The sequence below is a fragment of the Pseudophryne corroboree genome, chromosome 12 (assembly GCF_028390025.1).
Source record: "Pseudophryne corroboree isolate aPseCor3 chromosome 12, aPseCor3.hap2, whole genome shotgun sequence".
Taxonomy (NCBI): Eukaryota; Metazoa; Chordata; class Amphibia; order Anura; family Myobatrachidae; genus Pseudophryne; species Pseudophryne corroboree.
In genome coordinates, this window is record NC_086455.1 from 133,243,354 (window position 1) to 133,268,284 (window position 24,931).

At 42.5% G+C, this 24,931-nt stretch overlaps 1 long non-coding RNA gene across 1 annotated transcript in view; it reads left to right on the forward strand.

The window, feature by feature from the left end:
- LOC134980466 (uncharacterized) overlaps nucleotides 1–24,306 on the forward strand; it is a 73,324-nt gene extending 49,018 nt beyond the window's left edge. Inside the window, exons 2-3 of the long non-coding RNA XR_010190402.1 lie at nucleotides 20,329–20,387; nucleotides 23,702–24,306. This is a non-coding gene — a long non-coding RNA (uncharacterized LOC134980466). The remainder of the gene's footprint in view (nucleotides 1–20,328; nucleotides 20,388–23,701) is intronic.
- Nucleotides 24,307–24,931: the final 625 nt, after the last annotated feature.

Consider the following 24,931-nt stretch of genomic DNA (forward strand, 5'->3'; position numbering starts at 1 on the left):
CAGCTCCAGGATCGACCCTTTCTCCTCCCGGTCACCGCACAGCTCACCCCACACAGGGTTTCACTCCTTCCTGCCAGACTGATTCACCTTCTCACTCCGCTGGTAAGTGGGCACACGTGTCCCAGTGCCTCCGCTCTGAGCACTGCGGGACAGTCTGGTGGTTCCTGCATCCGTTTCCTGGTTACTACTGCTTCTTGTTGCTTAGTCCCGGGATGGCAAGAAACCTGGCGTTGCAGCATAGTATATGGACAATGGGGTGCAGAGTATGCGGTATATGGTGGGAGCAGTATAGGGGAGGGGGTGCCCTGTATATAGGGGGCACTATATGGAGGGGTTTGGGGTGCAGTGTATATATAAAGGCAGTATAGGGTGAGGGGTGTAGAATATGGAAGAGGATGGGTGTGCTGTGTATATAGGGGCAGTATATGTTGGGGGGTCAAGTGTACATGGGGGGGGGGGTGTATCCTTGTCTGTGTTCTGGACAGAACTTCATCGGTTGCCCTCCAGTGGCCGTTGGCAGCTCCAAAGAGCTTGACTCTCTCTCTACTGTCCCTATCTACCCCTACCACTCTACTCTCTCCCCAGTCCCTATCTGCCCCAATCCTTTCAACCTCTCTCTTTCTCCCCCAATCCCTATCTGCCCCTACCCATACTCTGTCTCTCCCCAGTCTCCTCTCTCCGTATGCAGCAAATGTGAAACAGTGAAATCAGCATTATTAATATTAGGAGCAGCAGGGTAGGAGGAGTCTGTAACATCTCCCTACAGTATCACTTTCATTTTTAGCTGTGAGTCATTTGGTCAGTGTGGCGGCCTCTAGTGGCCACCGGCGCACATAACAGAGGTGAGTAGCAACCTTAGCCTTCTTTTCTATAGGATTTTCCAGTTGTTTAGTTGCATTTCTGTCTCTGATGGAACAGTACTGAGAAGCTATAGTCATGTTTTCATACCAACCCAATCATTTGTGTCAAACATTAAATAAATTACACTTACAAATACTTGTTATCATACTGTAGGCATCTATACATGTATTTGTGTGTACAGTATGTGTCATCAGACACATTAAGTTTTATTAATGAACCAGAAAAAATTGTACGTCCACAACCCTCAGTTTTTTTTCTTTCTTTTGTAATGAGCTATTATTCTGTGCCATTACACCAACTTTCATGGGTAAATGCATAACTTAGCATGCCAAGATGACAGCTCCTATGAGGGTACCATTTCTTTATTCTCCTGATGGGGGGAGCTACATGGATCAGGGGGTTCCTTGATAAATGTGAAGTACTGTAGCTGTACGCTGTAGTAATGTGTCTTACACTGTTTCAAAATGCAAAAATTTGATTTCTTTCTAACGGGTGAGATGTTACTGTACTACTTCAAGATGTGAAGATGGCATCACTGCAAAACTGAATAACCAGAGATTTTTTTCATCCCGGCAAATAAGTCCAATTTGAAACATCCTCTTAGGAAGGGCACAGTTAGAATGGCATCATTTGGGCTATGCAGGTGCGTTTGAGATGAGACATTTATATGCTCTCATAAAATAATGTAGATAACATTATCACAGCACTGAGGTCATGGGTTCGATTCCCACCATGGCCCTAACTGTGTGGAGTTTGTATATTCTCCCCGTACTTGCGTGGGTTTCCTCCGGGTACTCCGGTTTCCTCCCACATTCCAAAAATATACTGGTAGGTTAATTGGCTCCCAACTAAAATTAACCCTGGCGTGAATGTGTGTGTACATGTGATAGGGAATATAGATTGTAAGCTCCACTGGGGCAGGGACTGATGTGAATGGGCAAACATTCTCTGTAAAGCGCTGCGGAATATGTGTGCGTTATATAAATAACTGGTAATAAATAATAAATAAAGTGTACAAATATTATATAGGTAATAAGCAATCCCGGGGGCTTTTACACAGCGCTGAACACAAGTTGGTATTAATTGCTCCCCCACTGTGGCGCCGAGGAGGGTGAGTGGGTACTAATTACCCAGGACTGATGGGGGGACTCGGGGGAGCCCGGGTCCACCACTCACTCCCCCTTCCCCCCAACACATACACACATCAGCTCCCTTTTATGTGACCCCAGGGCCGCAATGAGTGTGGGGAGGCTGCTGCCAGCAAAGCAGCAGCAGCGGCCTCCTCTGATTGTGCGGCGGGGGGGGGTGGAGGAGGAGTAGCAATTGCACTGATTACGTCCCCCACCTGACATGCTCCTGGATGGGGTGCACAATGGCACCATATCTGTATGCTTGGTTTGATGCCTGTCATCGTTATCCAGGCACACCGCAACAGCCCTGTGTTTGTTGTTTAAGATACGCCTGGAAACCGGCATGTTTACACTTCCTGACAACTCCTCATAGCGTGCATTTCCATTGACATGCCGTTACTGCACACTGCCTTTCTAAGAGCACCACGTGAGCCAGTTACGGAATTTAGTCAATGGACTGCATCACCAGGGATGTAGAGAGCCTGGCCAGGTCTAGGTACTTTTCTGGGGGTGTGGCCTATATGCAGGAAGCACGGTCAATCCAATTAGAAAAAATACAGAAAAAACAGTACTTTAAGTGCCATTGTGGAGCTCCGTGCTGGTCCCTGTGTGATCACTACTTGCACAGGCAGAGGAGACTGCTGCTGCTCAGTAGTAACAGTCTTCCTGGACACACTGCAGCTCCATAGACAGCAGCGTGTGCTGGGCTGAGGACAGCTGCTGCTGCCAGGTAAGAGGGGATGGGGTGGAGGATAAGGTTGCAGTGGCCCCCAACCCAATCATCAGGCTCAGACAATTAGTACCGCTTCCCCTCCTCTCTGCACCACTGTGCATCACGGCCATACATTCAGCTAAGACCAATTACTCTAAGAGCATTTAAGACATATATGATTTTAAGACATATGATAGATATCTATATATCTATTAGGGATGAGCCCCACAGAACACCCCCGATCCGAGTCGGGAACCGAATCCGGCTCAGGTTTCCTGCCAGACTCGGTTCCCAGAACGAGGCAAAACGTCATCATCCTGGTGTCGGATTCTCGCGAGATCCGGACTTTGTATATTTCACGCCTCCCGCCCCGCCAGCTTCACTTCACTCCTGGAGAGTGTAGCGAGAGAATGTGTCTCCTCAGTGTCTGTGCGGGAAAGTGGCGTGGCGCGTGGAGGGTGGTGACCTGCTCTTTTGTATCATTCCAGTGGTGCTGTCTTGTGCTGCATCAGTCCAGTGATGGTTTCTTGTGCTGCATCAGTCCAGTCACAGTGGTGGTGTCCTGGGCTGCCATAAGTCCAGTGGTGCTGCTGTATAACTCCAGTTCAGTGGTGCTGTCTTGTGCTGCATCAGTCCAGTGGTGGTGTCTTGTGCTGCATCAGTCCAGTGGTGGTGTCTTGTGCTGCATCAGTCCAGTGGTGGTGTCTTGTGCTGCATCAGTCCAGTTGTGGTGTCCTGTGCTGCCATAAGTCCAGTGGTGCTGCTGTATAAGTCCAGTCCAGCAGTACAGCCGAATAAGTCCAGCAGTACAGCTGTATAAGTCCAGTGGTGCTGTCCTGTGCTGTATGTTATTTACTCCAAATAAAGGGGTTATTAATATTTAATCCAAATAATTTTTACAGGGTTTGCCCTGCGTGGTATAGGGGTTCGCTCTCCTATGCTGCATATTATTATAATAATTCCAAATAAAAGGGTTATTATCCAAAAATTTTATACAGGCTTTGCCATGTGTGTGTGGTTTAGGGGTACGCTCTCCTGTGCCGCATATTGGGGGTAATTCTGAGTTGATTGCAGCAGGAACTTTGTTAGCAGTTGGGCAAAACCATGTGCACTGCAGGGGAGGCAGATATAACATGTGCAGAGAGATTTAGATTTTGGTGGGTTATTTTGTTTCTGTGCAGGGTAAATACTGACTGCTTTATTTTTACACTGCAATTTAGATTGCAGATTGAACACACCACACCCAAATCTAACTCTCTCTGCACATGTTATATCTGCCTCCCCTGCAGTGCACATGGTTTTGCCCAACTGCTAACAAAATTCCTGCTGCGATCAACTCAGAATTACCCCCATTGTTTTATATAACTCCATAAAAATAATGGAGAACAAAAATTTGGAGGATAAAATAGGGAAAGTTAAAGAACCATTTCCTCCTAGTGCCAAAGCTGCTGCCACTAGTCATAACATTGACGATGAAATGCCATCAACGTCGTCTGCCAAGGCCAATGCCCAATGTCATAGTAGAGGGCATGTAAAATACAAAAAGCCAAAGTTCAGTAAAATGATCCAAAACAATAAATTTAAATCGTCTGAGGAGAAACGTAAACTTGCTAATATGCCATTTACAACACGGAGTGGCAAGGAACGGCTGAGGCCCTGACCTATGTTCATGACTAGAGGTTCAGCTTCACATGACATCCTCCCGCTAGAAAAATGAAAAGAGTTAAGCTGGCAAAAGCACAGCAAAGAACTGCGTTCTAAGATGGTATCACAAATCCCCAAGCCCAAGGAGAGTCCAAATGTGTTGGCGGTTGTGATGCCTGACCATCCCACCACTGGACGGTAAGAGGTGGCTCCTTCCACCATTTGCACGCCCTCTGCAAATGCTGGAAGGAGCACCCACAGTCCAGTTTCTGTTATTCAAATTGAAGATGTCACTGTTGAAGTACACCAGGATGAGGATATGGGTGTAGCTGGTGCGGAGGAGGAAGTCGACGAGGTAGATTCTGATGGTGATGTGGTTTGTTTAAATCAGGCACTGGGGGAGACAGTTGTTGTCCGTAGGATAAATACAGCCCATCATCATGTCTGGGCAGAAGACAAAAAAATCCACTTCTTCGGTCTGGAATTATTTCTATCCAAACACGGACAACTACTGTCTTGCCATATGTACCTTATGTAAAGGTGTAATAAGTAGGGGTAAGGACGTTAACCACCTACTGTAGAAACATCCTCCCCTATACGTCACCTGCAGCGCGTTCATAAAAAGTCACTGTCGAGGTCAGAAACTGTGGCTAAGACCGTAAGCAGTCCAGGGACACCTAAATCCCTTTGTCCTGTTGTATCCAAGCGCCTGCAAACCACACCAGCAACTCCCTCCTCATCAATTTCCTCCTCAATCAGGATCGGAAGTAGTCTTGCAGGCCATGTCACTGGAATGACTGACTCACCTCCTATTCGGAATTCCTTCGGAGAATCATGCATTTCTGAGCCTACTGCTGCCGCTGCTGCTGTTGCTGCTGGGAGTCGTTCATCATCCCGGAGATGAAGTTGGAACACCACTACTTCTTTCACTAAGCAATTGACCGTCCAACAGTCCTTTGCAAGGAGGATGAAGTACGACAGCAGCCATCCTGTTGCAAAGCGGATAACTGAGGCCTTGACAGCTATGTTGGTGTTAGATGTGCGTCCGGTATCTTCCATTAGGGCAGTGGGATTGAGACAATTGATAGAGGTAGTGTGTTCCCGGTACCAAATCCTCTCTAGATTCCACTACACTAGGCAGGCAATACCGAATATGTACAGAGACGTCAGAAAAGTGTCCTTAGTGTCCTAAACAATGCGGTTGTACCCACTGTCGACTTAACCATGTGGACAAGTGGAACAGGGCAGACTAAGGACTATATGACTGTGACAGCCCACTGGGTAGATGTATCGCCTTGCGCAGCAACAACAGCAGCGGCACCAGTAGCAGCATCTTAGAAACGCCAGCTCGTTCGAAGGCAGGTTATGCTGTGTATCATTGGTTTCAGTAAGAGGCACACCGCCGACAACCACTTAGAGAAACTGATGAAAATCAGCGCCCAATTGCTTACCTCACTTAGACTCTCCTGGGGATTTGCGATATCAGACAACGCCATCAATATTGTGCGGGCATTAAATCAGGGCAAATTCCAGCATGTCCCATGATTTGCTCACACAATAAATTTGGTGTGCAGCATTTTTTGAGAAACGGCAGGGCCGTGCAGGAGACGCTTTCGGTGGCCCGAAAAATGTTGGGACACTTTCGCCATTCAGTGACTGCATGCCGAAGACTGGAGCGCCAGCAAAGGCTCTTGAACCTGCCCTTCCATCACCTGAAGCAAGAGGTTGTAACGCAGTGGAACTCAACCCTCTATATGCTTCAGAGGATGGAGGAGCAGCAAAAGGCCATTCAAGCCTAGACATCCACCTATGACATAGGCAAAGGAGGGGGTATGCACCTGACTCAAGTGCAGTGGAGATTGATTTCCGTGTTATGCAAGGTTCTCCAACCCTTCGAACTTGCCACATGTGAAGTCAGTTCAGGCACTGCCAGCTTGAGTCAGGTCATTCCCCTCATCAGGCTTTTGCCTAAACAGCTGGAGAAAGTGAAGGAGGAGCTAAGACAGAGCGATTCCACTCAGTTTGTGGGACTTGTGGATGAAGCCTTCATTCGCTTTGCCAGGATCCGAGGGTGATCAATCTGTTGAAATCAGAGCACTAATTTTTGGCAACCGTGCTCAATCCTAGGTTTAAAGCCTACGTGGTATCTCTTTTTCCAGCGGACACAAGCCCGCAGAGGTGCAAAGACCTGCTGGTGAAAACACTGTCAGCTGAAGCGGAACGTGACACGGCAACAGCGCCTTCTTCATTTTCTCCCGCAACTGGGGCTGCCAGGAAGCAACTTAGATATCCGATTCCTAACCAACCCGCTGGCGATGATGCAGGGCAGGCAGGACCAACTTTGGACATCTGGTCCGGACTGAAGGACCTGCCAACAATTTCTGACATGTCTACTGTCACTGAATATGATGCTGTCACCATTGAAAGAATGGTGGAGGATTACATCGGTGACAGCATCCAAGTAGACATGTCAGACAGTCCGTACCTGTACTGTCAGGAAAAAGAGGCAATTTGGAGGCCCCTGTACAAACTGGCTCTATTTTACCTAAGTTGCCCCCCCTCCAGTGTGTACTCTGAAAGAGTTTTTAGTGCAGCCGGTAACCTTGTTAGCGATAAGCGTAAGAGGTTACTTCCACACAATGTGGAGAAGATGGTGTTCATCAAAATGAATGATCAATTCTTCCGGGAAGACCAGCCTCCAGAAAGTACAGAGGGACATGTGGTGGTAGATTCCAGTGGGGACGAATTAATACTCTGTGAGGATGAGAATGTACACAATACTGAAGGGGTGAGGAATCGGTTGATGAGGATGAGGACGACATCTTGCCTCCGTAGAGCCAGTTTGTGCAGGGACAGATTAATTGCCAGCTTGTTTTGTGGGCACCCAAACGAAAAAATCATTTCAGCCACAGTCGTGTGACAGACCCTGGCGCTGAAATGATTGGTTTGTTAAAGTGTGTGTGTCCTGTTTATACAACATGAGGGTGGGAGGGCCCAATGACAATTCCAGCTTTTACCTCTTTTCTTTGAATTATACGCTCTTTGGAGCATTGCCAGCTTGTTTTGTGGGGGTCCAAATGAACCAAATATTCAGCCACAGTCGTGTGGTAGACCCTGGCGCTGAAATTAATTGGTTTGTTGTTGTGCGTGTCCTGTTTATACAACATAAGGGTGGGTGGGTGGGAGGACAATTCCATCTTGCACCTCTTTTTCTTCTTTGCATTATGAACTTTATGGCTTAGTTTTTCAAACTGCCATCCTGTCTGCCACTGCAGTGCCACTCCTAGATGGGCCACGTGTTTGTACCGCCCACTTGTGTTGCTTAGCATAATCATCCAGCTACCTCAGTGCAACCTTTTGGCCTAAAAACAATATTGTGAGGTGTTCAGAATAGACTGGAAACGAATGTTACTGAGGTTAATAATAGCATAGGAACAAAAAAAATCCCACATTCTGTAATTTTAGCTGTTTTTATGCTTTTTTCCAAAAAAATACAGATCCAAAACCAAAACCCGCAAGGGTCCAAAACACGAAGAAAGATCCATATCCAAAACACAAAACACGAAAATTGGCTGGTGCACACCCCTAACATATATATAAAATGTTTTCCAAGAAACAGTATATTAGTAGAAAAAAAATACACTATCTTAATTAAGTAGTAACATTTACAGTGCACCCGGAAAGTTTTCACAGCACTTTACTTTTTCCACATCTTGTTATGTTTCAGCCTTATTCCAAAATGAAATAAATTAATTTTTTCCCTCAAAATTCTACACACAATAATGACATAATGACAACATGAAGAGTTTTGAGATTTTTGCAAATGTATTAAAAATAAAACACTAAGAAATCACATGTACATAAGTATTCACAGTCTTTGCCATGAAGCTCAAAATTTAGCTCAGGTGCATCCTGTTTCCACTGATCATCCTTGAGATGTTCCTACAGCTTAATTGGAGTCCACCTGTGGTAAATTCAGTTGATTGGACATGATTTGGAAAGGCACGCACCTGTCTATATAAGGTCCCACACTTGACAGTGCATGTCTGAGCACAAACCAATCATGAAGTCAAAGGAATTGTCTGTAGACCTTCGAGACAGGATTGTCTCGAGGCACAAATCTGGGGAATGGTACAGAAAAAAGGAGATTTATGGTAGACTTACCATTGTTAAATCTCTTTCTGCGAGGTACACTGGGTTCCACAGGGAATACATCGGGGTGTAGAGATGGATCTTGATCCAGGCACCAACATGTTAAAGCTTTAGCTGTCCCAGGATGCATTGGGGCCTCCTCTATAACCCTGCCTCCAGGCACTGTGAGCTCAGTTTTGTTAACTAGTCCAATGCAAGAGCAGGTAAAAGATAAGGCAGATATTAGTCACATAGAACCACATTCTCATGACAGGAGAAAGGACCAGCGGCTAATGACATACAAACCCATAGAAGCTAGTGCGTCAGGGTGGGCGCCCTGTGGAACCCAGTGTACCTCGCAGAAAGAGATTTAACAATGGTAAGTCTACCATAAATGTTCCACAGGGAATACATCGGGGATGTCCTAAAGCAGTTCCTCAAGGGAGGGGATGCACCTTAGCGGGTATGAGAACCTGGCATCCAAAGGAAGCATCCTGGGAGGTGGAAGTATCAAAGGCATAAAACCTAATGAACGTGTTCAGAGGACCACGTAGCTGCCTAGCACAATTGTCCTTTGGGCGCACCCCGGCGGGCCCAAGAAGGTCAAACAGACCGAGTAGAATGGGCTGTAATAGCAGCAGGAGCTGGAAGACCAGCCTCTGCATAAGCTTGTGCAATCACCATTCTAATCCATCTGGCCAAGGTTTGCTTATTCGCAGGCCAGCCACGTTTGTGGAAACCAAACAGTACAAAAAGGGTATCTGACCTCCTAACAGAGGCAGTTCTCTCCACATATAGTATATGCAGAGAGCCCGTACCACCTCCAAAGACCGTTCTTTGGAGGACAATTCACAAGAGATGAAGGCTGGAATATCTTGATTAAGGTGAAATGATGACACCACCTTAGGCAAATAACCCGGGCAAGTTCGAAGAACTGCTCGGTCACAATGAAATATCAGAAAGGGTGGACAACAGGAAAAAGCGCCTAGGTCCGACACCCTGCTGGCAGAGGCAATAGCCAGTAAGAACAGGACCTTAGACATAAGCCATTTAAGGTCCACTGACTAAAGAGGTTCAAATGGAGACTCCTGCAGGGCATTCATGACAACAGACAAATCCCATGGAGCCACAGGAGGGACATAGGGAGGTTGAATCCACAATACACCCTGAGTGAATATAGACGTCAAGTATAGATGCAATTTTTCTCTGAAACCACACCGACAAGGCAGATATGTGAACCTTGAGGGAGGCCAGACGAAGGCCTAAGTCCAGGCCTTGTTGCAGGAAAGCCAGGATTCTGGATTACTTGAATATGTGAACATCCTATAGTTCTTATCAGCACACCAGGTGAAATAAGAATTCCAGACTCTGTAATAGATCCGGCAGATGCTGGTTTACGGGCCTTCAACATAGTTTGGATGACCGCCTCAGAAAATCCTTTTGCCCTTAGCAGTGAAGCTTCAAGAGCCATGCCATCAAAGCCAGCCTGGCCAGGTCTGGGTAGAGACAAGGGCCCTGTCGAGGAGGTCTGGTCATTGAGGAAGTAGAAGAGGACGCTCTATCGATAGACCCTGCAGGTCTGAGAACCAATGTCGTCTGGGCCACGCTGGAGCGACTAGAAGTAGTATTCCTCCTTCTTGCTTGAACTTCCGCAATACCCTGGACAGGAGTGACACTGGAGGGAACACATAAGGCAGCCGAAAGTTCCATGGAAAGGCTAGTGCATCCACAAACGCTGCTTGAGGATCCCTGGTCCTTTACCTGAAGATCAGAACTTTGTGATTGTGTCGAGATGCCATCAGGTCTACATCTGGTAGGCCCCACGTGTCCACTAGGAGTTGATAGACTTCCGGATGAAGACTCCACTCCACGGCTTCTAGTACCACCTTGATGGTTAATGTATGCCACCGTGGTGGCGTTGTCTAACTGTACTTTAACAGGCCTGTTCTGTACTAGGGGCAGGGCAAGAGACAATGCACTGAACATTGCTCGCAACTCCAGAATGTTTATCGGGAGGAGTGATTCCTCCTTGGTCCACCAACCCTGAAAAGAGTGTTGCTCCAACACCAAGCCCATCCCCTCAGACTGGCGTCCATTGTCAGCATGATCCAGTCGTGGATCCAGAAGGGACAGCCCCTGCTTAATTGCTAGTCCTGAAGCCACCAGGTCATCGACAGACTAACCTCCGGAGTCAAAGTGATCATATGAGACCTGATCCGATGAGGTAGGCAGTCCCATTTGGAAAGGATTAACCACTGTAGAGGGCGGAAATGAAATTGAGCGTACTCTACCGTGTCGAATGCCGACACCATCAGACCAAATACTTGCATCACCGAGTGTATCGACACTCTGGGACGACAAAGGAAGCATCTTATCATGTCCTGAAGCTTCAGGACCTTCTCTGGAGACAGAAACAGCCGTTGACTGTGCGTGTCCACCAGTGCCCACAGGTGCACCGTGCTCTGAGCTGGGACCAGCGTGGACTTCTTCCAATTGATGAGCCACCTGTGGGCTTGAAGGAAGATTACTGTCAATTGTAGTTGACTGAGAAGGACATCGTGGAAGTTTGCCAGGATCAGCAAGTTGTCCAGATACAGTAGGATCCTGATTTCCTGGTGACGGAAATGAGCCTGGCTCAGACCAGGGTTCTCGGTGTATGTCCACTAAATGATCAGAATGTGGTAATAGAGTTTTAGCTACCTTCTGACGTTTAAACTTGTCAGGTTTCTTAGACACCGTAGTGGAATCCTCCTCATCATCAGAGATTTGGAGGATCTGTCTAATAGCAACCCCCAAGTCAGGGACATCAACCTGTAAAGAAGATTCCTCATCAGAAGCATCTGATTCAGTGTCTGACAGGACAGTTAGTTCCCCATCCTCATCAGAAAAAACTGCTGAGAGATGCGTGGATTGTGAGGAGGTAGCAGATACTTAAATGACCCAGGGACACGAGTGTGACCTATAGCAGATTTATGTCTAACCAAAGATTGGTTTAATTGCTGCAACTGGTTAGACAAATTATCCACCATAAATTATCCACCAGGCGGATTAACCATAGGGACAATTTTTGGCTGTAGTGGCACAGGTGATCCCATAGTAGGCATAAGGCGGTCCACCAGAGTACCCAACAGGGTTGAGAACTTAGCCCAGGGTGGCTCCTGATTGGTTGCAGGAGCTGCGGACTGACTGGGAGATGTACGGCACACATTACACAGACGATCATATAACACTTCCCCCTCAAGTAAATCCTTGGTGCATGCCCTGCATGATGTGGGAGCGTCCCTGGAGTTACTGCCCTTTTTGTTAGACATTTCAGTAAATGCAACAATAGAGCATATAAGTACAATAATGCCAGACAGAGTGCAATACCTGCGAATAAATTCTTTAGTATGTGACTGAGTACCCAGTACACAACACCTGTGAATAAATCCGGTATTAGGTGACTGAGTACACAGTATAATATGTGTAATCGGTAAATACTATGATGCACTATATAATTGACCCTGACGCATCAAGTCCCTTAGGGTACAGAATATAGTGATAGATATATCTGGGAAACACTAAAAGTGAAATCCACACAACAGATACAGGCACACACAGTCACAGGGACACTGCAGATAATTATTAGTTATGACAATAAAACTGCACTGGACTAGTATACAATAGTATGTCAGTGTGTGTGTGTATATATATATATATATATATATATATATATAAACACAGCGCGGTCCTAGACCGGAGGTATATATCAGAATACTCGTACAATATATTCTGTAACAGGTACACCTGTTCTTAAATAACGCTTAAAGGCATGTAGAATACTTAAGTGTTTGTAAAAACACAGCGCTGTAGACAGGTAGCTTTACAAGGGAGACCTTGCCCTGCAGTCCCGGAGACCAGCTGCAGCTATACCTGATATGGCGCCCAGCCTCTCAGTGGGCGAGAGTGGAAAGCAGCTCCAGGGTGGGAAAATCTGCTTAGAGATGGCGCCCTCGACTGGGGAGGGGCTACAAGTCAACCGCCGGCTCCCCTATGCTGATCCTCCCCGCCTGGTCCTACGGAGTCCTATTAAACTGGGTGTTAGTACACCCGACCTGTACTCCTATGCCCTGGCAGATATAGTGGGGTCCCTGTGCGCAACAGTGTCCACGCCAGCGTCGCAGTCCGTCTCCCCAGACTGCAAACAGAACTACCTCTCCCCGTAGCTGCCACACGAACCAGGAGAGCGTCTACGTCCGTATGCCTAGAGCCGGAGCATCTCCGCCGCAAGTACCCGGGAACTGAGCCGCGGGAGTATGTGACACCGCTTGGGATGTGATGGAGCCGCATCGCTGAATGTCACTCTGACATATAACAGTGCTGCTGCGCTTGAAGTCTTCTAAGAAAGCTTTTTTTCAGGGCTGCCCAGCGCAGCCCCCCTGTTGACTAACCTGCTCAGGCATCAACCCGAAAAAGAGCTCACAGTGCCTGGAGGCGGGTTATAGAGGAGGCCCCAATGCATCCTGGGGCAGCTAAAGCTTTAACCTGTTGGTGACCGGACCAAGATCCATCTCTACACCCCGATGTATTCCCTGTGGAACCCTGCTGCAGAAATATCTACTGTTTCGAAGGTCCCAATGAGCACAGTGGCCTCCATCATCCATAAATGAAAGAAGTTTGGAACCACCAGGGCTCTTCCTAGAGTTGGCTGGCCGTCTAAACTGAGCTATCGGGGGAGAAGGGCCCAAGTCAGGGAGGTGACCATGAACTCAATGGCCACTCTGTCAGAGCTACAGCATTCCTCTGTGGAGAGAGGAGAACCTTCCAGAAGTACAACCATCACTGCAGCAATCTACCAATCAGGCCTGTATGGTAGAGTGGCCAGACGGAAGCTACTCCTTAGTAAAAAAAAGCACATAGCAGCCTGCCTGGAGTTTTCCAAAATGCACCCGAAGGACTCTCAGACCATGAAAAACAAAATTCTCTGGTCTGATGAGACAAAGATTGAACTCTTTGGCGTGAATGCCAGGCATCATGTTTGGAGGAAACCAGGCACTGCTCATCACCAGGCCAATACCATCCCTACAGTAAAGCATGGTGGTGGCAGCATCATGCTGTGGGGATGTTTTTCAGCGGCAGGAACTGGGAGGCTAGTCAGGACAGAGGGAAAGATGAATGCAACAATGTACAGAGACATCCTGGATGAAAACCTGCTTCAGAGCGCTCTTGACCTGAGACTGGGGCGACTGTTCATCTTGCAGGACGACTCTAAGCACACAGCCAAGATATCAAAGGAATGGTTTCAGGGCAACTCTGTGAATGTCCTTGAGTGGCCCAGCCAGAGCCCAGACTTGAATCCGATTGAACAGCTCAGGAGAGATCTGAAAATGGCTGTGCACCGACGCTTCCCATCCAACCTGAAGGAGCTTGAGAGGTGCTGCAAAGAGGAATGGGTGAAACTGGCCAAAGATAGGTGTGCCAAGCTTGTGGCATCATATTCAAAAAGACTTGAGGCTGTAATTGCTGCCAAAGGTGCATCAACAAAGTATTGAGCAAAGGTTGTGAATACTTATGTAAATGTGATTTCTTAGTTTTTTATTTTTATTAAATTTGCAAAAATCTCAAGAATGTTTTTTTTCATGTTGTCATTATGGTGAATTGTGTGCAGAATTTTGAGGGAAAAAATAAATGTATTCCATTTTGAATTAAGACTGTAACATAACAAAATGTGGAAAAAGTGAAGCGCTGTGAATACTTTCTGGATGCACTGTATATGTTTTTCACTGTATACACTACTATCATGGCAACAATCCAGCTAATTTTATGCACCCATATTTTTCTTTAGTTATTTACTATAGCCTTGCCTTTGCTGATGCCTCTTTCCTGATGGCAGTGTAAATGAGAAGAGGAATGGACGAATGAAACTGCCATCTACGGAGAAATGGGAGGCATTAAAATCAATGCTCGATGAGATTACTCGTAAATTTATTCCCATGGGCAGCAAACAAAGGACTAAAAACTCCAAACTCATGTGGGTTAATAAAAATGTTAAGGAATTACTGGGCAGAAAAATGCGAGCATTCAGAAAATACAAATCTGACGGGAAGGCGGAGTCATTCGACTACTATAAGGTTTGCAACAAGATATGCAAAAAAGAAAAAAGAACGGCTAAAGTAGAAACTGAAAAGCTAGTAGCAAAGTAAAGTAAATCAAACTCCAAAAAATTATTTAAATATATCAACAGCAAAAGATTAAAGAAGGAGAGTATAGGCCCTTTAAAGGACAAACTGGGAAACTTAATAAAAAATGATAACAACATAGCGGATACATGAAACAAGTTTTTCTCATCAGTATTTACAATAGAGGACCAGATGAATGAACTAACACTCAACCCAAATAAGGACAATGGCCCTCATTCCGAGTTGTTCGCTCGGTATTTTTCATCGCATCGCAGTGAAAATCCGCTTAGTACGCATGCGCAATGTTCGCACTGCGACTGCGCCAAGTAACTTTACTATGAAGAAAGTAATTTTACTCACGGCTTTTTCTTCGCTCCGGCGATCGTAATGTGATTGACAGGAAATGGGTGTTACTGGGCGGAAACACGGCGTTTCAGGGGCGTGTGGCTGAAAACGCTACCGTTTCCGGAAAAAACGCAGGAGTGGCCGGAGAAACGGTGGGAGTGCCTGGGCGAACGCTGGGTGTGTTTGTGACGTCAACCAGGAACGACAAGCACTGAACTGATCGCACAGGCAGAGTAAGTCTGGAGCTACTCTGAAACTGCTAAGTAGTTAGTAATCGCATTATTGCGAATACATCGGTCGCAATTTTAAGAAGCTAAGATTCACTCCCAGTAGGCGGCGGCTTAGCGTGTGTAACTCTGCTAAATTCGCCTTGCGACCGATCAACTCGGAATGAGGGCCAATGTTCCACTGCTTAGTGCTTATTTAAGTGAGGAGGAAGTCTGTGACCAATTGAAAAAAATTAAGATTAATAAGTCACCTGGTCCAGACGGTATTCATCCAAGGGTTCTCATGGAGCTACACTCCGAATTAGCAAGACCTCTATTTTTAATCTTCAATGATTCACTTACATCAGGCATAGTTCCCAAAGACTGGCGTATAGCGGAAGTAGTGCCAATCTTCAAAAAGGGAAGTAAAGCTGAACCAGGCAATTATAGACCAGTTAGTCTTACATCTATAGTGGGGAAAGTCCTAGAAAGCATTCTGAGGGATAGTGTACAGAAGATCCTAGAAGCCAAAAAGATGATTATTAGGAACCAACATGGATTTGTGAAGGATAGATCATGTCAAACAAACTTACTAGGCTTTTATGAATCAGTTAGTGCGAACCTTGATCAGGGTAAGGCGGTGGATGTAATCTTTTTAGACTTTGCTAAAGCTTTCGACACAGTGCCACACATGAGACTTATCTATAAGTTACATGAACTAGTGCTAGAGAGCACAATATGAACGTGGGTTAGTAACTGGTTAGATAATAGGGAACAGCACGTTGTGGTAAATGGAACTTTTTCAAATTAGACTGACGTTCTAAGTGGTGTGCCACAAGGGTCTGTTCTCGGACTGCTATTGTTCAACATTTTCATTAACGATCTAGCGCAGGTATTCCCAACCATGGTCCTCAAGGCACACTAACAGTGCAGGTTTTAGTGATATCCAGGCTGCAGCACAGATGGTTAAATCAAAATAACTGAGGTACTAATTAAGTCACCTGTGCTGAAGCCTGGATATCACTAAAACCTGCATTGTTAGTGTGCCTTGAGGACCGTGGTTGGGAATGCCTGACCTAGCGGAAGGTCTAGAGAGCATGGTGTCAATTTTTGCAGTTGATACCAAACTATGTAAGGTTATAAATTTGGAGGGAGATGCTGAGTCTCTCCAGAACGATTTATTTAAACTGGAATCATGGGCAGCAAAATGGAGAATGAGGTTTAATACAGACAAGTGTAAGGTAATGCACCTTGGTAGCAAGAACAAAAATAACACCTACATACTTAATGGGGTGATTTTAGGGAACTCCGTACTGGAAAAAGATTTAGGTGTTCATATAGATAACAAACTTAGCAATGTAGGATAGCTGCAAAAAAGGCAAACAAGGTATTAGCATGCATAAAGATGGGAATTGATGCAAGGGATGAGAGTGTTATACTCCCATTATATAAAGCCATAGTGAGGCCACATCTGGAATACTGCGCGCAATTTTGGGCACCCTACTACAAAAAGAATATCCTGGAACTAGAAAAGGTTCAGAGGCGGGCGACCAAACTAATTAAGGGGATGAAGATGCTGGAATGCCAGGAAAGACTTTCAAGGCTTGCCATGTTCACAACTAGAAAAGAGGAGATTAAGAGGGGACATGATCAACATTTATAAATATTTAAGGGGACAATACACAGAGCTTTCGGGGGGTCTGTTTTTGTTAAGACCAGCACAGAAAACACGTGGACACCCACTTAGGTTAGAGGAGAGGAGATGCCGCACACAGAGGCGGAAAGGTTTTTTCACAGTAAGGACAATACGAGTTTGGAATTCCCTGCCTGAGAAAGTAGTAATGGCAGACTCGTTCAATTCTTTTAAGAATGGCCTAAATAAATTCCTAATGGATAAGGATGTACAGGGTTATGGTGGATAGATCACGTACCCTAGTTATAATAAAATTAGGAAATACAACACAATGGCGACTTTATCAACAGATAAAATTACTCCTGAAAATAAAACAGAGTAGGAGAACACAAATAGGTTGAACTCGATGGACGGATTGTCTTTTTTCAACCTCACAAACTATGTAACTATCTAAAAAAGTTTCTTTGTAGTTCTAAGCACCTCCTTGTTTGGGGTAACCTTTCATACTACTGTCTGTATGGTGACTATAGGGCCAGTACAACTGCAATTTCATAGTTAGGTTTATACTGATCCATACAATGGAATCTCAGCTGTCTACTCAATGGGATCTCAACTGTGCTGATGCCATTCATAGGAATAAAGGCCTGGATTTGTGTGATAAGACCACACTGGTTTTGGCTAAGTAGAAAGTGGTATCCCTCCTTGTCTAATCATCATATTACCTTCTTATATGTTTACTGAACTACCCTAGAGTTCCTGTATTAACATTTCTTTAAAATATTAATTTTCCCTTGTATTACACTGTATATACTTTGCCAACAAGAAGTGGAAAAGATGTTTTGGTACACAAAAAAAGTTTTCAACCTTGTAGAATATACTGTATGTATTCTGTTTGTACAGATAAGACATGGGGGAGTTTGTATTTGTTTGGACAGTTATGCATCTCAAGGAAGTTTAATTTGTATAAATGGCAAGCTCTTCAGCCTAGCTGTAAGTACTGACCAACCTGGTACATTTAAGGTTAAGACTTTAGAGTTAAGACTACACAACTTAAATTTTAATTATTTGTAAAGTAGAAGGACCCTCAGGACAAAATATAATTTCCACAACATATATTTAATTTCTTGTATTAAGTTAAACAAGACTTCTGAAAGACTACAATTAGAAGATAAAATATATCCTTGTAAGAGTTTCCACTTGATTAATGGCTCTTCAAATTGTCTTAAAAAAATAAACAAAAAAAACAACAACAGAAAATCGTGTTAATACATGTAACAAAATAATTGTGAAATGAACACATTTTATAATACAATCTTTATCCAAAATGAAAGCTGGGAGAGGACCTTAGTGATCTATAAGTTCACAATGAAACAACTTTTCCATATAATGTTGACCAAAATAAGAAAACACATATACCACATAAACTGATCATTCAGTTTCTTCAGGCAGTGTCCCTTTCCACCAACGTCAGCAACCATCTTAGGGAACAAATGATGGATGTACATATGCACTTTACAGGTGAGAACACCAATGCAAAAGATAAATTAATCCACTCCTGCATTTTGTGAGTGCTGCAAAAATTAATTCAAACACTTACATTAGCAAAGTAATTACAATTTAGGCATTTTCAAGAAACTACAATGCTACTGAAATATGTAAATGTTACTAGAAATTAATTTTTTTTATGTTATCAAGATAAATACAGGTTGAGTATCCCTTATCCAAAATGCTTGGGACCAGAGGTATTTTGGATATGGGATTTTTCCGTATTTTGGAATAATTGCATACCATAATGAGATATCATGGTGATAGGACCTAAATCTAAGCACAGAATGCATTTATGTATCATATACACCTTATACACACAGCCTGAGGGTAATTTTAGCCAATATTTTTTATAACTTTGTGCATTAAATAAAGTGTGTCTACATTCACACAATTCATTTATGTTTCATATACACCTTATACACACAGCCTGAAAGTCATTTAATACAATATTTTTAATAACTTTGTGTATTAAACAAAGTTTATGTACATTGAGCCATCAAAAAACAAAGGTTTCACTATCTCACTCAAAATAGTCCGTATTTCGGAATATTCCGTATTTCGGAATATTTGGATATGGGATACTCAACCTGTGTATCCCATATCCAAATATTCCGAAATACGGGGTATTCCAAAATACGGACTTTCTTGAGTGAGAGTGAGATATTGAAACCTTTGTTTTTTGATGGCTCAATGTACACAAACTTTGCTTAATACACAAAGTTATAAAAATATTGCATTAAATGACCTTCAGGCTGTGTGTATAAGGTGTATATGAAACATAAATGAATTGTGTGAATGTACACACACTTTGTTCAATGCACAAAGTTATAAAAAAATATTGGCTAAAATGACCTTCAGGCTGTGTGTATAAGGTGTATATGTAACATAAATGCATTCTGTGCTTAGACTTAGGTCCCATCACCATGATATCTCATTATGGTATGCAATTATTCCAAAATACGGAAAAATCCGATATCCAAATTACCTTTGGTCCCAAGCATTTTGGATAAGGGATACTCAACCTGTATATATATATATATATATATATATATATATATATATACACACACACACACACACACACACACACACACACACACACACACACACACACACACACACAGTACAACTCTGTGCCTATAGTAATCTATGTGTGTGTGTGTATTATGTGTATATATATATATATATATATATATATATATTTATTTATTTATTATACTGTTGACATTTTTGATGTCAATGGGATTTATGTAAACTAATTTGTTATACTCCCTAATTTATTATTGTAAAAAGTATATGAGTCGGTTACCCCATATGGATTATTCGCAAGTGTAAGCGGGTTGTTGAATATGATCAGGGATGACAAGTATTTCATCCCATAATACATGAACACAAAGGAACAGTAATTAGCTTCTGACTGAACTGGCCCTAATGTATGTTTTAGATTGTAAGCTCTGTTGTGGCAGGGACCAATGTGACGCAGTGTAAAGTCTCTATACATACAGGTATGTTTGTGCTATAGAGATAAATAAAGGCAGTGTACACACAACTAGCCAGAATAAGCAATTAGCGTGTTCCTTCAGCACTTCGCTGGCAGGGAAGCAACTATACGCATGTACAATGGTTTATACCTGTCTTCCATTCCCTTCATTAAAAAGTTGCAGCAGAATAGCCAGGCACCATCCATATAGAAAGTACTGGTTAACCCCTGAAGGCTGTTGGTTTCATAGCAAAAAAAGAGGGTGAATGAGATTTGCCGCTTCCAGTTTGTAATTACAAGTAAAATCTTGTGTCTGCTTTCAGCTCTGGGTCTGGTCATATCTCCATGTCAATTCAAACGTTTCACATGCAGAGGCTTTCATTAAAATGCGTCTCCCTGGTTTTTTTATTTAAAAAAAGAAGAAAAAAAAAGCAAATAGAAAAAACCCCTCACCAACCTTCCTGCTTTTCTCTCCTGCAGACTTTGACATGAGGAGTTTAGTGACAGTCTACAGCTGAGATTCCTGGTGTGACAGACAGGTATAAAAGCATCTTTCTTATCCTCAGCCTTTCAGGGCTGTGCTTGCACAGAGAATCTTGGTAATTAGCAAACCAGAGACTTCATGAATGCCGCATTATTTATATATCTCATATCATTCATACATAACTCTGACAGCACGTCATCTCTGCGCTATTTACAAAGCTGAAACTCTCTCAGCTTTGGTCTTAAAAAAAAAAAAAAAAAAAGAGAGAGAAAAAAAATTATATACAGTATGTACCTCTATATCTATCTATCTATCTATCTATCTATCTATCTATCTATCTATCTATCTATCTATCTATCTATCTATCTATCTATCTCTATCTCTATCTCTCTCTCTCTCTATATATATATATATAAGTCCAACGAACTAATAGATGGGGATTAGATATCGCCAGAGGCTGATGCAGCCTGGCTTTCATATGCTTGTGAGTTTATCACTATCCCTCATCAATTTCTATCTGATTAATTTATTGTTAACCTATGCAATGCCAAACTCCACAAGAGAATAAACTAGAAGTAATGAATATGTAAAACACACTAAGAAATATACCTAAATATGTATGCAGAGTAAATAAATGAATAAATGATATATCTATGATAATACTGATATAACATGTAGTATATTGGTTTGACATGTCTCCTATATTTTAGTGAATACAAGTGATTTATTTTTATTTTTTTACACTTTGTTGAGTTACAGTATATACTGTTTGTGAACATATTTCAATGTTGGTCCCGAGGCATTGGCTTGACATACACCATGTTTACCCTATTTGTACTGCGGAACTACAAGCTGCCTCCTTGGCTAGTTGGAAATTCTCTAGACAACAAGACCTAAGATAATAACAAGCTGCATCTACTCTAACTTTAGTTTCCAAGCACTTGTTTTACTTTGTATACTGTCATTATTGTTGTCTGTCTGGACAATTAATACATTATAATGAATTATAAATACTGGCTAGGCTGCAGGGCTATATTTACCATAAAGGCATATCAGTGGCATGCCAAGGGCAACACAATTTACGGTCAGTGAATAAAATAAGATTTTATATTAATGTTTAACTTCCATCTACCTTTCTTCCCCCCCCCCCCCCCCGCTACTGTGTATGTCTTCCATATTCCCTACTTTTCTCTGAAAAATTAAGTTATAAGTAGAATGTGCAATATCACTAATTTAGGCATATTCTCAGTGCCTAAGGCAGTGCTCATCCGGAAAGCACTATATATTACACTGCTTAGCTGAACACATTTTGGAAATGACGACTTAAGACATTATTAGTACGTTGATGTAATGTATTAGTTATTTGAAAATCTAAGTATATGCCAATTATTACAAACGACCTTGTAATACAATATTAATGGACAGACTAGAATAAACAGACACACAAAGTGTCATAGCATAGATAATCCTCAGTGTGGCAGTATTGTCATTTCTTCAGGGCAAACAATGCGCAACATAAGAGAGGTTTTGTTTAATATCCTGAGACTTACAAAATACGCTTCAAAACCCACAAGTTTTCCAGTATCAATATATTATATTCACACATTGTACTCAATTCGGGGATGTAGATAGGCTATTGCACAACGTTAAAGCATTATAGGGATAAAGGTATGTATTAAATATATTTCTGATGGAAAAGACTATAGCAATACTCTCTCCATAGCTTCTATGGAGGTCAGCGACAGATTTGTGTTTCTTACATACAGTACTGGAAGCTTCACACCACAGATATCTTTTGTCTGTAGTTAAACAGGTTTAGGAAGGGACCCCGTCGGTTAAATGATGCCTGGCGGCTTCTTCAAGATCCATTTAGGGGAAAACTCAAGACAATTAAGCACCTCTGCAAATATTATTTTCTACAGTGCACAAGCAATAAACACAATAATAATATATAATAATAAAAGCTGGTGTTTGAAGCAGAAAAGGACGCTACATTTTCCAACCAAAGGGAAATGAATATAAACTGTAGTAAATAATTCAGCTTTAAATAAAGAAATGCTGTAGAAAAGACATTTATTTCTCTCACAGCGTTCCAGCCATATTTCTTAAATATTTATAATTAGTAGATGGGGTTTCTTGTCGAGTTTATGACAACAATAGGGATTATACTGCCCCCTCCAGCCGTGTACTAGAAAATAGTGCCTTTATGTGTCTAACTTGTAGCCTCAAGGAATAACACATTAGGCACTTCAGGAATAAGGCCTGTAAGAAGCATTCTTGTGCCAGAGGTATTGATGTTTTTAAAACCAGTTAAAAAGCCTGAGAAATATAAGCAGATATCGCTACAGGAAACCTCATTACAGAAAACGTAAGAAGAAATGTTAAAAGGTTCTTCTGAAACTTGGTGTCACATAGTAGCGCTCTCGTAGATGAAACAGAAATATATGCTATCGCTGGACAAGGCAATATACAGCACGTTTTAATATCTGTCTCTCGCATACACACCTTCTTACCCATGACATTAACACCTATCTGCAGCTCTGCACCTTTGTATCATGAATTCCCTGCCCCTGTATTACAGCTTTTTTTCCTTTTTTCGTTATCAGGTTGTGCGGGGGAAGGGGATTGAGGGGTCTGTTTGCATCCTGGTTTTACAATCACAGTCTGCAAGCAGGTGGATTAGAGATAACTCTCATTGTGCCACTGTTTTAACTCTGACATTGTTGTCATTAATCATTCCTTAAAGCCACACTTCAAGTTTCAGTAATCAGGACTGGCTCACCCTCAGTTCCAGCACAATTGCCTTTTTATGATGCAACGTTAAATTGGAAGCGAATGTCTGTAGCCAGGCTCTGCTTCTGCATCCACTATCTGTCTCATCATTAAGGTATTTATCCTTCTTGGGCTTGTGCAGGGAGCATCTCCTGCCATCCCAGGAGAACATACTTGTAACCACGGATCAGATTTGTTACCCAGGCTTTTGGCTTTTGATTGTCCTCCTATAAGTTCAGGATTAAAGTGGAATTTCCCACAGGGCTATGAAGGATTTGCTAGCGTTTAACTGTTTAACCTGCCTCTTTGTAAATGAGAATACCCTGGTCAAGCTTTTTTCCACAGGGAAAAACCTTGTGCTTAGTGCCGAATGCTAAATTCCACTGAAGGCAGGTACGGTTTATTCCTGTGCACTTCTCAGCCGAAAACAAATTGTTTGCTTGTTCTGGATGAGCGCTAATCTCTGATCATAAAAAAAAATACTTGTCCGAAATTCTCTGCGTGAAATACAGCCTTATTATTATTTATTTAGCACACACTGGCAAATTGTTGTTGGTGCCCTTAACCTGCCACCATTGTCTGATTGTCACCCTCCAGGGTAATGTATTCCCAGCTGGTGCAGAATGGGTCATCTTCAGACACCAAATGAAAAATAAAGGAAACAATTGGAAAATCAATGAAGATTTCCAGTTATGTATCTGCCTGTCTGAATATAAATATTACCAAAACAACTGGAACACTCCCCTTTACTTTTACTTAACCAGGATTTGTCAGAAAAGCGAAGTTATACATCTATTGCGCCAAGGATCACAGATATACAACGGGTTGCAGGGATTGTCCTTTTTTTTTTTTTTTTTGCAACAATTGTAAAAACAGAAATAAATAAAATCCAATTTTCTGATTATTTATTATTGCCAGGAAATCCTCCTCAAACTAAACTTGAGCCCACTATATTTATTCAAGGACTAAAAGTCTTATAGGATTATAATACAAGGTTTCTTTTAATCTGTGATTATATTTTTTATTAGAACAATAGATTTGTATGCATTCGAAGCACATATCCTTTACATGACTTCATGGGAGATCATTGGGGGTTACTCTACAACTGAAATAATTAAATAATAAATGTCAATGGTCGAAAAAAATATGTTGTTTTAAATAAATAGATAATTAAAATATCTCTGTGTTTGTAAGTGTGTATGACCTGCCCAATCCTGACATAAATCACCAAATATTGTCTTTTAAATAAAAGTGAGAAATCTCATCTGGGTATTATTCTTCATCATTCAGATAATAATCCACATGATATGTCCCTTAGATTAAACTGTGGCATCGCTTAATGGAATGATCTGACAATACAAGTGGACATAATTTAGTTTAGGGAAGCGGTTACAGTGTATTATCACCGTAGCTGTATTTTATTTATAATACAGACAGCTTTCAAGCACTTGGGTTGAATTGCTATTAATGAAAAGCAGGAAACTGTCTTCCTTTGCAGAATAGCACCTTGCATTAAACAATTCACTTCATTAGGGGCTATTCAGTCCTACTTGAAATCTGCAGCTGAAATCAATACACTGCTTTGAAAGTGGTAATTAAGGAATTTTTTTTGCCTGTCTTACCTCTTGCTAATTTGCAAATATTTACACATCGTCAGAGATGAGCTGCAAAATTATTTAATTTAAAACTAATGAAATGTTAAGGAGCGGTTCTTGATAGATATATATATATATATATATATATATATATGTGTATTTATTTTAAACAACTTATGTATATTTATATATAATTTGACTTTGTAAAACAGTTTCTTATGCAGATGGAGAA